The 17,191-nt window shown below is 29.8% G+C and overlaps 1 protein-coding gene across 1 annotated transcript in view; it reads left to right on the top strand.

Annotated features, from left to right (window-relative positions):
• Nucleotides 1–17,191, top strand: part of LRP1B (LDL receptor related protein 1B) — a 1,653,662-nt gene that overhangs the window by 1,375,053 nt on the left and 261,418 nt on the right. The gene's annotated exons all lie outside the window — the stretch shown is intronic.

Raw genomic sequence — 17,191 nt, 5'->3', positions numbered from 1 at the left:
TTATAAAATAGATCACACTGATGTATTTATTAAGATTTTAAACTTGATATTGTATTCAAATGTATCATTATTTATCATTATTTTTTAATAATGTATCATTATTAAAAACTTGAAGGCTAAGAAGTAATTTGGATCAAAATCTTGAAAATAAGGAATTAAATGAATCAAGTAAATATATATTGCCTTAGAAATTCCAAAGTCTATATTGAACAAAGTTATATAATACAAATAGAAGTATGTTATTACAGAAATGTTATAAAAATATGACATTGCTAACTTCACTCCCTTGACAGTAATGGAAACATGAACTACTTGGGAAAAGTTTAGATAGATCAATGTCAAAAAGCATCTGATTTCTTACAGTTTTGCAGTCTGCTCGGTTTTCAAAATTGATATTTTAATAAACCTCTGTATTTTCCAGTGGCAAATCTCTATTGATCACAGGCTTGATGGGTTAGAACATAAAAGTGAACTTGTGTGGCAATAATTTTATTCGTATGTGACATCTTTTTTCTATTCAATACTAAGCACATGGTATATTATACAAAACAGAAAACTCTTACATTGAAGGAGAGAAATGCACTAAGTTAAATTAAGAGAAATAAACTATTCTAAGTTAATAAATTCAGGCTAACATGTAGACTAAAAGAAGAAAACAAACATTAATAGAAGCTTGTAAGAAAGGAGAGAGAAGCTCCATTGTGTTTATTTTTGCAAGCAAAATAATTAGGTTAAACAACATAAATAAAATTAAATATTGGAATAAATGTCTTTCTAAAACTGAACTGGGCTAAACCACCACTAGTCTCCCCAGGAATAGACCACTTATAGGGTGATGATATTTAATGAAAAATGCCACAAATAGTTGAACTAAACAGGGATGGTCCTATAGAAGTGTTAGCTAACTCTTTCTTGGGGAATTTTGGGGCAGGATATGGGAAGGATTTGTTTAGCAGAGAATGGGAGATTTTAGAAGCTTGTCTTAGAATGTAAATGGTGGGAAAAATTGTTCTGAACATTCAGCGTCAAGAATGACTAGATTCTGACAGTCTTGTATCTTTTGTTGGCATGGTTATGTTTTGTGAATCTGAAGTCATTCAAGTTTGAGTAACCACCATCTGGAAATGGAACACTTCCTTCTGCATTGCATTGCTAGCAATTGTGTTAGCTGGTTTCCTTATTTTCTTTCTCTGCCTCGTATCTTCATAAAGAAAGTATAAGTTTTCCCAAAGAGAGTAGAGAAAGAAGCTTTGGGAGTCAATGCATTCTCTGCAAAAATTACAGTGCAATTGTTTTGAGGAGCAAAGTATAGAATTAAGAGTTGTATCTGGTGTGCCTGAGCTAGAATTACTATCACAAGTATATAAGTGACCACAAACACTGACCCGGTGGCTTTTAAATCCTGGATTATAATATGATGAAGCATTTCTCTTAGTCATTTGCAGCATCAAAAGTGTGGAGACTTAGAAGTTTATACATACTACACATACTGTTGATTTAGCCGTTGACTGTGTTTCTAAAGATCAAGAGTATCAAGATCAAGTCTTGTTCATTCCTGTGATACCTTCCCTAATGTTCCCTCATGCCGAACCTACTCTTTAATTCTTTTTAGTCTTTTCCTTGAGCTAAAATTTTTTTACTTTACTCTTTTTCTTCCTTTCTTCTTGATATTCACACAGAATATTGAAAATAACCAATTATAAAATATTTGGAACTAAAAGTAAGGTGTACTTGAACACAAAAAGTTATTGCATGGTAAACACAAAAGTTATTGCATGGTAAAAAGTTATTGCATAAATGCAATTAATCTATTGGAAATCCTCTCTTACATGAATCAAAAATACAAGATCACATACTCGTACACATACGCACACATTTATTTACATAAATCAAACATGTCTATAGAAACCACTAATGTCTGAGAGTTTAGAAAGACATTATAAGGCCCTGTATATACATACAAGGAGTTAGCATTTAGTTTGGATAATACAGCTGTTAAAGTTAGAAGCACTCTTAGAGATTATCCAGACAAGTTTTCTCATTTCAGAGATTCATAATTTGCTCATAGTTGTAGAGCTAGTTCTCCCTCTAATCCTCAGAATCTTTATTCTTAGTTTCAGACTTCTTTTACTTCATCACAGGATTAGTAAACTTCTATGTTTTGAAAACATTCCAGAGACAAATGTATGACTTGTCCATCCTAGGGCTAGGTGAAAAGCTGAAGGTTAAGTTACAAAATGTAACAATACGATAATTTGTCAAAAATATTTAGAAAAATTTCTATTTTATTTATGTACAATCTACTACCTGATTGGTTCCATGAATGTTGACTTTTCCTTTTTTATTATATATCTAATGCCTCAAATTTATTAATTGAGAAATATTGCTCACTTAATGAACTTTTTCAATGACTTACAATTGATGTTAACATTTGGGTGACATTAAAGCCACCATTTAGTTATCCAAACCCAGGTAAAGAAAAAACATTTTATTATCTAACATGAATGTCAGGAGGTGATTTATATACTGAATAGTTCAGAGCATGTCCTTGAACAATTGTAACTGCTTATTTTTTGTCATCTTTCTGGCAGCTGCCAAATTGTAATGCTTAATGATTCAACCTAAATTAACTAAAATGAATCCTTGTGGAAAAACATAATACCTGCCTGGTACAAGGGAGCTGATTATACTGCCTTCATTTACATGGAAATTATTCATAATTCATTGACACCATCTCATTACTAAATTATATATATATATTTTTTTTCCCCAAGCAAATGGATAATATAACTTTGTACAGGTGTTCATGCCATTTATGCCATATTGAGTAGAGTGGTCAAATACTGCTGCTGGATCATGGAAATAGCTAAATAAGAGTTAAATAACTAACCAAAGTGCAAAGTACTTTGAGGATACATAATAAGGTTCCCTCTTCAAAAGTGTGTATCCAAACATTTATCTTTAATGTAAATTTTATTAAATAGGTTAAAAGGTGGGGCAAATGACACCAACATTATGATATGGTAATATTAAATTAGAGCAGAGCATGTCACCTTGTAGAATATTAGACTATTACTCTAGTCCCCCCTTATCTGCGATTTTGCTGTCTGTGGTTTCAGTTCCCCATGGCAAACCATGCTCTGAAAATATTAAATGGAAAATTCCAGAAATGAACAATTCCATAAACAATTCATATGTTTTAAATTGCTTACCATTCTTAGTAGCACGATAAAATCTCATGCTGGTCCTGTTTTTTTTCTGCCCGATTTATGAAACTTCCCTTTGTCCAGCATGTCCATGCTGTATATACTCCATCTGTTAGTCACATAGTAGCCTTCTTGGTTTTAAAGGTCCTCTGAACACAAGTAGCACAGTCTTTTGTGTTCAAGTAACCTTTATTTTATTGTTATAATTGTGCTATTTTATCATTAGTTGTTAATCTCTCACTGTATCCAATGCATAAATAACACTTTATCATAAGTATAATGTGTAAGATAAAACAGAATAGTACCAAACTCTATTTGTACCAATAGGGTTTGGTACTATCGGTACTTTCAGGCATCCAGTGAGGGTCTTGGAATCTATCCATCTGCAGATAAGAGGGGACTAATGCACATATTCTTTAAATACTTAATTGAATCAATTGCAGGTAAGGAGATGCAAAGTGTCTGAATTTGAAATGTAGATAAATGTATATTAACATCTAGAGAGAGTAAAGCATTGAATTTTAAAATAACTATAAAAATGGAAGTCATTCCCTTCATCCTCACATTTTTCTTCTTTTCTATTATGAAAGATCTCATTTATAGGCTATCAGAGGCATTAATATTAAAGTTATTTAAAAGGTGCAACTTAATTATTTTTACTCTAATCTGTCCTTGGGCTAAGTAGCCTGAATGTGAGAATTTGTTAATCCAAATGCCTCTGAGTAGAAATGCCTGATTGAAAAATCACAGGAGTGAGAATTTGTCAATTGGATAATCATTTTAATAGCGGTAACTGATCCTTAAGATGGCCTTCCAACAACACACTGACATGAAAGTGGTTGATTCAGTGGTTTCATGTAAATTCTCTTGTCTTTTGTTTTCTTAAAGACAACTTTGCCAGGATTGAGAGATCTCACTCTCATTCTCTGCCCTTTCTTCCACAGAACGATCTTCATCAAATCTAAAACTTTCTGAATTGGAACAGAACGAGTACTCATTAGTTTCCATAATTTTTATATAGATATTTAAACAAATCTGAATCAAGAATATTTTCCTACAATTTACAAATTTTAGATGATTAGTGCTTGTTCGTACTTGTTTGAAAGTGTTTAAAGGGACTGAAAAATCTTTAATCCTCTGATCTCATGCAAAATACTCCATAATTTGTTAGTCATAAACACAGAAATAATTGTCTTAGTGAAGACATTAAAACTGATCATTCTTTCTTAACTTAAATTTTATTTGCTACTTTTTTAAAAAAAAAATGTGCAGAATTTGTGTGAAAATTTAATTCCTTTAAAAGTAAATACACTGTGGCATAATTAAAAAACAACAACAAAAATTGTTAAGTAAACTTTTCCCATATAGCGAGGTATCTGGTAAATTGACATCATTTCATTTTTTTGAGATTTCTGATTTAAAAAAATATATATTTTCAAAGGGTAAAAGGAATTATTACTGCTTTGCTATAGATATAAAATAGGAGGTTCTTAAATCCTCATTTTCAAGTATTTTATTATTATACAGCTTAAATTATGTTCTATGGCATAGTATAGTCCTCAAAAGTTTTTATTCAGAAAAAAAGATATATATAAAATAATTTCCTTATAAGAACTATATTATTTGTATCCTTTAAGTTTGCATATAAACTATCACAATTAAACACACGCACACACACACACACACACACACACACACACACAATAAAAAATGGAGGTATGTTTGCCACATTTTTCCAGCTGTTTTTTTATGTCACTTATAACCTAGGGTAAAAAGAAAATCTATTTTTCCCTTGGTGCTTCAGTTTTTCCTTTGAAAAATGAAACCACAAAATCCTAGTGTAATAACGTTTTAATACGGCGGGTAAATTACATCATTTTTTTGGAAATATGTACTTTTTAAAATATACAACTAGGTCTTTCAGGACAGCAATGTTTCTGAAACATTTACTATGATCGGTTGTAAGTTAGGCTGAAAAGCTCAAACTTTGATGTCTTTTGTGCTGCAATCCTGCTTCCATGTGAAGTACTTCCTCTGATTGTGGGTGACAAAGGCTCTCAGAGTCTATTTGTGGTATGCTTCCTTTTTATTTTTAATTAAAGTGTCTACATAGAAAAACACACCTGTGATTTTGTATATATTTATGTTTTCATCTGCAAAAATTTTACTGTTTGAAGAAGAGCCATTGATGACTGGAATAAAAAGATATATCAGTTTTTATACTGTTGAATTTGGGAACTTTGGGGGTCAGCAAGATCTCTTAGTAGCGAATATCAAACATTTTCACTGACTGTTTTTCTCCTACTGTGGAATAGAAAGCATTATACTGACTACATGAGTGTTTGTTTTTAGTGTTTGCCTATTGAATTTTCTATACAGTAGTGTCAAAACTACACTTGATAAGTGTGTGCTGAAAATTCCTCTTGTATCATCTTGAAATAAAATTTATATGGTTTATTTAATTAAAATGGTATGAAAATCTAATAGAAAACCTCTCTTAACAGTCTAGGATGCTGTTAAAGATTATTAATTTGTTCCCAGATTACAAAAAAAGTTTGGAGAAAAACTCTGAATGGTTTGGGCAAATTATAAATTGATAAAATAGAAAATTTAATGCATAGAAATAAAGAATAGTTTATATCGTAATGTGATACTGTGTTCATCTTCTCAAAGCTCCTATTACCCAAGTTTGATTATGCTTTAAAAGTCCTTCTTCTTTGAATAAAATACTCCTTCAGAATGAATTAACTCTATATTACCGAATGAATTAACTCTATATTACCGAATCTTTGACAAATTATTGATACAACACCCAAACAGCTCTCTATTGGTTATCCTATACAACCCTTTCCTCCCAAAGCTTTATTCTCTTACTAGTAATGAAGAAGCATCAGAATGTTATTACTTTATCAAAAGACAATGAACCATAGGCTTTTGGCTGTCCAATCCAATCCATTTATTTTTCCATGTCTTTTGATAAATGATGGACAAAGCATGTACGTTATCATTTAAAAGACATTTGCCTTGGATTAAGATAAGACGAGAGGTCAAAATAGCTTCAAAACTACTCTGAATGTTTTGTTTTAAACATAATTCCAGATATACTCAACAAAGAAAGCAGTACTTTTAACATTAAAATGATTAAAAATCTTATAAAATGCTGGCATGATGAATCAATTTTCTCATGAAGTCTTTTGTGATAAGAAAAAAAGATTAAATGTTCTGAGTAGCATCCTGTTCTGTAGGTTTAAACCAAGTAAGTGACACAGATAGAGAGAAAAGTGATTGCAACATTAAGAAGACACTAACCTCTTCCCAAAGTTGAGCTATATAATTGTCAAGGTTGAGTTATATAAATTTCAGCTGTTGCTTTTTAGATTAATTTTGACTTCTAAAATAATATATCATTGAAAAATGTTTAAAACAATCATGATAGGTAGAAAAATATATATTTATATAGCTTGAAGTCTTAAATAATAGCTGATTAAAATAGAAAATATTGAGTTTTTAAATGTAATCATTTACTATTAACAATCTGTAAGCCCACTTTACTTATTCACCTGATAATTGTCTTTGGAGTCTTTATTACTGTCCACTTGTTTTCTTAGCAGCTCTGTGTGTGTGTGTGTGTGTGTGTGTGTGTGTGTGTGTGTGTTTGTGTTAAAGCATTTAGGGAGTCATAGATTAGCATGTGAAACTTTGTATTAACTTCGTTCTGTAATTTAATTGTTGTTTATTCTTTAGGAAATCACTTAAATACTTTGAACCTTATTTCCTGATGTTAAATATAGATACCATTTTCTATCATGAAATAGTTATAATAAGAACAAAACTAATTTGTTTTTTATTTTATATTTAATATTTTTATATATTTTATTTTACCTTTTTGATAAAATTCTCAAAAGGTAAAAAAAGTAGAGAGGCTGGTGTAAGGCATGCCATGTACAAATCATTCAGCTTCAATAACTCAATATATAATAAGTTTTGCTTCTTATATCTCTCACATACTTCTAGTCCATGCATGATTTTGAAGCATATCTTAGACATTAAAACATTGTATTTGTAAGTATTTTAGCATGTAACTAAATTATAAGAAATTATTTTTTGTTTTTTCTGTTTTTGTAATTAAAATACAATTATTATATCTTTAAGCATGATACTTTCTTAATTTATCAAATTATCCAGTAAAAGTATTTGTAATTGTTTTTTTAAACAATCAGTTGAATCTAATTGAGTTGTAATTTGTTAGATAAAATCGTTAAGTTTAAGTATACAATTTGGTAACTTTCGAAAGAACGTATAGTGTCATATAATTACTGCCACAAAGAGAATAGAGTACATTGCTATCACTCCACAATTTATTCTCATGGGCTTTTATCAACAGGAATATATGATAGGTGTATGTTTAATTTTTAAGAAACTGTTAAAGATTTTTCCAAAGTAACTATGTTCTTTTACTATCTCACTAGCAGTATGTGAAATTTCTAGTTACTCTACATTCTCGCCAACATTGATTGGAGTGTATATTAATTTCTCACGTGGTTTTAATTTGCACTTTTCGATGCTAATAATGTTGAGCTCCTTTTCACATGGTACTGGCCGCTTGCCTATCTTCATTGTAAAATGTCTGTTAACATCTTTTGTTAATTTTTAAATTTAGGTTTTTTTGTCCCATTATAATGGCATCCTAAGGATTTTTTATTTATTTTGGATTCAAATATTTTGCCTGATAAATATGATGTGCATGTTTCCTTCTAGTCTGTGGCTTGTCTTTTTGCTTTTTTAATATATTTGAAGGGAAAAAGTTTTAATTTTGATGAATTTGAGTTTATCAGTTATTTATTTTATGGTTTATGTTTTTTGTTTTTATTTAAAAAATTTTCCTATCTTAAAGTTAATTTTTTTTTCTGTTTTCTTTCAGAAGTTTTATAATTTTAGGGGAAACAACTCAGGCTTTCACCATTAAGTATTATGTTAGCTTGTAAGATGTACATTGATATTTTTTATCAGTTTGAGAACATTTCCTTCTATTTCTAATTTGCTGATTATTTTATATGAATGGGTGTTGATTTTTGTCAAATATTTTTTCTGCATCTATTGAAATGACATATGGTTTTTCTGCTTTATTTTTTATATAATGAATTATATATTAATTTTTTTGAATATAAAAGCAACCTTGTGTTCCTGAGAATAACTGTACTTGATCGTAATGCATTATTATTGGTATATAAAGTTACATCTGAAATACTAATTTTTCGTTCAAAATATTTTCATTGATAGCATAAGAAATATCAATCTGTAATTTTCTTTTCCTGTAATATCTGTTAGATTTAGGTTTTATGGCTATTCTGTTTCATAAAATGAATTAGAAGTCGTTTTCTCATCCTCTATTTTCTGAAAAAGTTTGTGTAGGTATTATTTTTTCTTGACTGTATGAGAGAATTCACCATTGAAACCATCTGGTCTTCCTTTCTTCCTTCTTTCCTTCCTTCTCTTCTTTCTTTCTGTACACACACACTTACACAGGTATAAATCCAATTGTTCCAACTTCATTTGTTGAAAAGACCACCTTTTTTTTATGAACTACCTTTGCACTTTTTACAAAAATTATGAAAGTATTATGAGTAAACTATATGGGTTTCTTTTATTTCCTTATAAATTTTAGAATTAGTTTGAAATTTTCAACAAGAACTCCTGCTGGAATTTTGATTAGAGTTTCACAATATTTATAGATAAATTATGGGAGATTAATATCTTAATATTATTGAAACTTCTGATTGATAAATATATATCTTGAATTATTTAGGTTTTCTTTTATTCTCTCATTAATGTTAGTAAGTTTTCAAGGTACATGTCTTCTACATATTTTGTTAAATGCATTTAATATGTCATATTTATTATTATGTAATTATTTTAACTTTTTAATTTTGGAATAATTTTAGGCTTATTAAAAAGTTACAAAATAATATTCAGAGTTTCCTTATACCTTTTGCCAATAAGACACTTATACCCATAATAAAATTATGATTGATATAAAATAATTTATTTATAGATATTTTTCTAATGTCTTCAATATTACCCATAAAGTCCATATTTGGAGGGCTAAATTTTAATCCTGAATATAATTATTATCATATTTCTTTATTTGCATTAAATCTGAGACATTGGCCTAGTTTTTCTTTGTCTTTCTTTATCCTAATGCTTTTGAATAATTTTGGCCTGTCGTTTTTTAGAATGTCCCTTAATTTGAGTTTATTTAACGTTTCCTCATAATTAAATTCCAGTGAAAATTTTTGAGAAACGACAACAGTGATATTGTGCCCTTCTTAATGTATTATATCAAGAGGTACAAGGTATTGATACTATAGTAATGGTGAGGTTAATGTTGATCACTTGGTTAAAGTGACATGTCATTCCACTGTAAAGTTATTTTTCTTTCAATAATAAATATTCTAATGGAAAGAGTCTGAATTTAACATTTGTTCATGATTCTTCCTTGAAACAATTTTTTATTGTGTTATGTGTTGAGTGATAATTTTCCATTTCAATCAATTCCTTCTGCATTTATTAATTAGAAATCTGTAAGGAAAAACTTCCTTTTGCTCTCTTTCCATTTATTTATTTAATATTTATTTATTCATTTAGTTATTTCAGTATAAAATTATGGAAATGTATTTTGTTTTTTCTATGCATTATAATCTATTACTATTATTATTCGTTATTCAGATTGTTTCATATACGGCCATTGAAAGACCCTTCAAGTGGACTCTTGTGTCCATTTGACGTGCCCCATCATTTTTAAACAAGTTTTTACTCTCTGGTTTCACAAGCTATTCCAGGTTTATCTTACATTTTTCTTATTCCAGGATAAATAATATATATTTTTACTGTTACAGTTTGAATTTTAGTTAATTTTAATTTCTAACTTCTCATTGCTAGTATATAGAAATACAATTGTTTTTTTCATTCTCTTGCCTTACTCAGCTCACTTATTAGTTCTAATAAATTTGATTTTTGATTTTTTAGAATATTCTACATATATAAGCTTCCATCTCTATCTTTTTTTAATTGAAATCCAAATAAAGTCCATATATTATAAAAAACTGATATGTCTTTTAAATATCTTTAATATAGAGTCCCTTTCTGTTATTTGGGAAGTTTTGCAATTTTTCCGTTCTAAAAATGAAAACAGGTCATTCTGATATCTTATAGTTTAAAAATCTGGATTTACATACTGTATATTATGGCATTGTTTAACATCTTGTCCTTGTATTACCTGGATTTTGTAGTTAGATCTATAAATATATCAGAAATTATATATATGTATATACATATACACATATATATAGTTTTGCAAGATAGTTTTGTGAGACTAATACAGAAGTGTTTTGTGTACTTTTATCAAAAACTATAAAATAAATTTCTTTAAATATTGTAGCCTATATTTTTTGTTCTTTTAGAACAAAAATTGTGTTTTGCTCATGTTTTTTAATAGAGATAGCATGGTGTAGTGGTTAAGTCATTGAATTTGCAGCCTGGAATCAAATCATATCTCCACCACTATCTTTTTTTTTCTTTTTTTTTGTACACAGGCTTATTGAAATTTAGTTTATATACTATACAATTCACTCATGTAAAGTATACAATAAAATGGTTTTTTGTTATTTATGGAATTGTTCAACTATCATCACAATTTTAGAATATTTTCATCACACAAAAAAGAAACATTGTTCTCTTTTGCCATCAATCCCCAAATCCCCATTCCCTCATTTCTAGGCAACCATGAGTCTACTTGCTGTGTCTATAGATTTGTCTATTGTGGATATTTCTTATAAATAGAATCATACAATATGTGGTCCTTTTTCATTAGCTTCTTTTTCTTGCATAATTTTTCAAGGTTTATTAATGCTATAGCATGCATCAGTATTTCATTTTTGTTATTGTTGGTGGTGGTGGTGAAGAATATTCCATTGTATAGACATACCACAGTTTATTTATCCACTCATCTATCATCAGTTGATTGATATTTGAATTGTTTTTTGTCCCTTATGAATAGTACTAAAATGAACATTTATGTACCAAACTTAGGGTGGTCATATATTTTCATTTCTCTATAATGAGGAGTGGACTTGCTGGATCATATAAAAACTACATTTAAACTATTTGAGAAATTCTTAGACCTGCCTTCCAAAGTAGCTGCACCATTTCAAATTCTTACCACTAGTGCATGAAGGTTTTATTTCTCCACATTCTTGACAACAAATGTTTTTATTTCTCTTGTGTTTATTATCATTTGAATATGTATGAGATAATATGCCATTGTTGTTTTTATTCGCATTTTCTTGATGACTAACTACTTCATTCTTTCATTCATCGAGTATTTGTTGGGTGCCTAATATATGCAAGCTACTGTTCTAGCATAGAACAGTATTTTGCACATATTAGGCACCCAACAAATACAGTGAACAAAACAGATAAAGATCGCTACTCTCAGGGAGCTAAAGTTCTAGCAGAGAAAGACAGATGATAAGCAGTAAATCTAACAAGTACAGAGTAGCATAAGGTAATTGCCTGTGACATCTAGGTTATAGTAGGGAACTCAAGATATGTCTCTGAAAAGTGGACTTTTGAGCTAGTTCTTGCAGGGGTGAACTAGTTGACCATTTTGATATCTTGAGGAAGAGTCTCTCAGGCCTAGAACACAGACTGTGTGAAGACCTTATGTGCCCTTGGTATATTTGAGATACAATCCGGAGGCCATTGTGGATAGAACAGAGAGAAAAAGTGAACACGGAGGAGAATAGTAGGTGAAATTCCAGGCAGGTAATAGGATCAGGTCATGTAGGGCACTATAGACCATTTCAAGCACTTTGAAAGACCTCGAAGAAGATTAGATGTAAAGATACATTCACATCTGGATGTAAGTGGGATGCTAATTTACTTACTTTAATTTTACCTTTATATTATTGTATTTTTTGTTGTTTGTTTTGAATTTCTACTTCATCTAGTAGCCTTCATTAAATAAGATAAATTTTAAACTGAGACAAAATTCTGAAGCATGTTTCTTAATTTTAAGAATTATAGGCAATTAGGGTTAATGGCTTCACAGGACATTTTGCAATTCTAAAAATAAACAACCTTTAAAAAAGTTTCTTACTCAAGAAATTGATGACAGTGTTTCCTTCTGAGGAAAAAGATGTAAGGTTGGGATTTGGGGGTGAAAAATAGTGTGTATTTAATTTTTGTAATTGTTAAAAGTAAACTGAATTTCTTTAGAATGTAAATTATACTCTAATGAAGTTGATTGAAAACTATATGCATAGTAAGAAAAATGTATATAAGAAATATATATATATAAAATACAGTCACGCAGCCAGATTCCATAGTAGTTTTTACTGTTTTCATTTTTTAAAATTTATGTCTTTTAATTTGGTTAATGCAGAAGTTTAGGGTTATAATACCATATATTTATAAAAATTCAAATACATTTTAATAACTCATTTTGCTATCAATAAATATAAATTTTATAAATATTTCCATATTTATTAAAGTGACCCTGGATTAGCCTATGGCCATATGTATAAAATTTAATAAATATAATGTCAACAATATAATAATTTTATATATTATATTATAATTTCACATATTATAAATAAATAAAAATACTTAAGTGAATATTTTGGTTATAACTTTCAATCACAAAGATTTTGTCATTTTCTCAAAGTGACATTTAACAAATTAAATGAGGTTTGTTTTTGTTTTATTTGTTTGTTTTGGGTAGCAATCATGAGAATGTTCAGAACAGTATCAACATCTCTCTCCTCACACACACAAAAAACATCTTTAATTTCCAGAATTGTAAATCTTACAATTGCTCAATGTTACTCTATCAGTTGCAGTTCTAATACCAAAAGTGACATGATTTTCAGCACAGCTAGCATCTATGTCATGACTGACTTAATTAAAATCACTGCTTTTTAAATTTTACCTCAAAGTTAATAAACAGGCATATAATAACCATTGTAGCCCTTAGTAGAACCATTCAGTTGACATGTGGACAAAAATAAAATGTAACATCGGGTTTTACCAAAAAAGACATTGAGCATAGGTTCAATGAGGTAATAAACTCAGAAGTTGAAAAGGTATTAAATTTGCAAATGAAAATCTATTTTAAAAGTTTATTTTTAAGCTCATTCTTTATAGTTGGTCACACTTTTAAAATAGGAATAAAACTCAGAGTTTTAAGTTTCTAAACCTACCTTTACAAACCTATTTAAGTCCACATTCATGCAAAAATAATTACAGCTAACATTTATGAAAAACTTACTATGTAACCAATCTAAGTGTTTTATGAATACCATTTAACATTTTCCAAAATTTCATAATAAATATTAATTTTGCTTTCGTTATTTTAAAGATGTGGAAAAGAAGCATGGAGAAGTGAAATAACAAGCCCCAGGTTGTACAATAAGAGGTGCTAGATGTGATCCCAAATATTCTGATTCCAGACTCCGTGCTAATTGTCCTAGACTATACTTTCTTTTTAAGTGTAGCGTTAAATTAATTTGTGTCTGGCCTTTCCCTTAACAGTTTTATTCACACTGAAAAACAGATATGATTCATACAAATAATCATCCTTCTGTACAGGCCAATTTTCTTAACTTCTTACAATGTGGCACCTAAAATAATAGTTCATTTTTTTCTGATATCCAGTAATTCTCAATTTAAAAAAGTTAAGACTGGTATTTCAGAATGGCTTTGACATATGCGGTTTTAATTTAGTATATACTCCTTTGACTAGCTCTTCACTCTTGCTATTAAAATATTAGAAAGCCAGGATAGTAGTGTTTAGGCGATGATCTAGATAGTAACAACATTGAACTATTTACCAAAGGCATGGATGTGTTCCTGAGATTACGTCTACAGTCTTTCAGTAAAACACAAATGTTGGTAACATCAATATTTATTTGTTATAGATAAACAAATAAAGCACAAAGCTGAGTTCTGAGTTTATAAAAATGTACCTTAAAAAAAGAAGAGAAAGAGATAAACCTAACCACAGTTTTTAAATCATTCATTTATTTACTGTTGATCAATAAATAATCATTGATTTTTAAATATGTCCTAGTCCAAGCAGCAAAAATGAAAAAAGTATAATTCTTGGTTTCAAATATTTCTGTCTTGCCAGGGATAGGGATAAAATATAAGCCATTATGATATCTTCTGGTGAGTATTACAATGAACACATGTAAAAACTGTCTGGATACATGAGACAAGAAGATATTTTCTGTGGGAAGCTGGGAAAAGATTCCCAAAGGAAGTCACTCTAGAATTGGGTGACTTCCCAATTCTAGACCCAATTGAAGTGTCTGTTTTTGGAAGGAATTCAAAGCAGAAAGAACTTACTGAAAAATATATTTAATTTTTTAAAAAGTTTATTCTTTATTTATATAGATCAGCTTATGAATCTTAAGCTAAGTATACCTAAATCAAATATTTTGGTGTTATAACTTTAATAACTAAAATCATATATGAACAAAGACAAAACATTATAAACTTGTTCAAAGTTTGTTCATGAGTGGCTATAACACTTCAGCAATATCACAGTTTATTTTTCTCCTCATTAGTTCTCTGTGTGACTTATGGAAATATTTTACCGTTTTACCAAGAAATATTCTTTCTTTTGAAAAGGAGCAAGCTGAGTCATTGACTTTTACTATCCCATTTTACAGATTAGGAGAGCGAGTCTCAAAAAGCCAAAAAGCTTATCCAAGGAAAAATAATGAGTCTCAGAATAGAGTCCTTTCTACTACTTCTCTCAAGTATATCCTCCAGATCTTTTATCCACTATCTTCCACTTGTTCTCTACGCTCTTACCTGTGTGGTCAACTGTCTCTGTTGACCTCTGACTCTTGGTTGAGTCTGATCAACAGAGAGATCAGAATGAGAGAATGTAAAATCAAAATAATTCATTCTCTCATCTCTCTCTTTTAAGGATTTGCCTCTTTAACAAAGGCTGGTAATGCCTCTCACACATTAGGCAATCTTTTAAATGATTGCTGTGAATGTTGTTCTTTTCAAATTTGGTTGGACACTAATGACATTTAGACATTTTTTTTTACTTATTCTGTAAACTCATTCAAGCAAGTTAAATATAGCTTTCTTTTTAAAATTAAATATTTCTCAGTTTTAAGTTGCTGATAGACCACATAGCCATTTTCTCCAAGTCTAAAACAACTGCAATTGTGTCTTTCCAATCTGTAACATTTTATTATGCCTGGCTGTGGCAGGGGCCAAGTTGTCAATCTCACAATGATCATTTATGATCTTGTCAGTGAGACAGTCAGCTGTGGTGTTTGGGAAGCATCCTGTTTGCTTGGCTTTTAAATAGTTTGGTTTACATTTAGCATCTGGGTGTTGAAAATATGTTGTCTGGTTTATAAAACTGAATATTTTTGTACTCTTTGATTAGTTCCAGTACTTTCACCAGTAAGGCATCAGTGGAGTTCCAAGATGGACAAGACATATGATTAGTGTCTAAAGTCTCAAACGTAATTTCAAGTCTATGTGGCAACACTAATTTAATTGTCTATCTATGATGATATGTGAAATGAAGTGACTGTGTCAAGAAATGAATTTTCTAAATGAACATGAACTATTATTTTGGGACATGAAGCTACTTATAGGTTCAAGGTGAAAGCACCTTAAAATTATGCCAAAAATGGTGTATTATTATATAACACAATAGAATGAAATTTATGATGACAAAGGTTCTTCATTGTAAATAAAAATGCTGATTAGGCTTGAAAGGTACAGTATTTGTGAACTTATGATAAAAATATTTAACAGTAAGATGAGAAAGTATGATTTAATGGATTTCGCTTCTTTGTTTTGCATGGAACGCATCATTGAAATGAGATGTCTAGTAGGTCCATTCGATTCTTAGTGGAAAATACTGTACCCTAAAAAAGCAATATGCTTCATTATAGACTGAGTTTAATGTTGCTTCATTCGCCTTTCTCTATGTCAGCAGTAGTAGAGAAGTAAACTACTGGACTACTAAAACCTTATAACTCAAAAGCATGCTTAAGCTATGGATGGTACTTGGCCCCTTCTTAGGCCTGGTTTGGAGAGATAACCCAGGGCAGTCAACATCTCCCAATAATCTCTGTGAATTTGGAAAACTACTGGGAAATACAAGGGTTGTTGAAATTACATCTTTTGAGAGGAAGCAACAAATGCACACTTAGAGTATTGTAACGCATTTCAATTATTGGGTGACAATGGATACAATTAAAGAGAAAAAAATTAGTAGCAGTAAAAGTAGTATTTTATTTTGTCTCCTCCCACCCTTCTACCCGCTGTTATCCAACTTCCTTTTACCATTTCTTATCCCCACAGCATTGTAATCAGAAGTACTAATCAATAGGAGAGAGGGACTGTAGTGAGTTTACTCTACCTTGGCTAGCATCAAAAGTCTTTTCGACTTACTTTTATGTTAATACAAAAGCAGACACTATGACAACAATTTGTAAAGAAAAAGAAACGTATATTCATAATCGAAAGTGATGAGTAATTATATTTCTGTAGTAAAATTATTATTTTTTCTTTGTATACTTTTTTCTATTTTATAATTCTTGCTCTTTAAAGTGCCTTTCTAAGTCAGCCGCATTAGCAACACCTGAAAGCTTTTTAGAAGTGAAGAATCTCAGGTTCTACTCCTGACCTAGTGAATCAGAATCCAAATTTTAACAAAATATCATTGCACACACATTAGAGTTTGAGAAATATTGCTCTGGAGAACAGAAATTACTTATATACACAAAATAAAACTGAAGTACTTATTTATTTTTGTTTTGTTTTTCTTTTTCCTTTGAGTTTTATTGAGAAATAATTATCATACGACACTGTATAAGATTTAGGCATATGGCATGATGGTTTGATTTACATATATTGTGAAATGATTATCACAGTAGATTCAACTA

This window comes from Pteropus alecto, unplaced genomic scaffold (assembly GCF_000325575.1).
Source record: "Pteropus alecto unplaced genomic scaffold, ASM32557v1 scaffold3, whole genome shotgun sequence".
In the NCBI taxonomy this organism is placed as follows: domain Eukaryota; kingdom Metazoa; phylum Chordata; class Mammalia; order Chiroptera; family Pteropodidae; genus Pteropus; species Pteropus alecto.
Note: the sequence above shows the minus strand (reverse complement) of the source record. Positions and strands in the feature narration are given on the sequence as shown.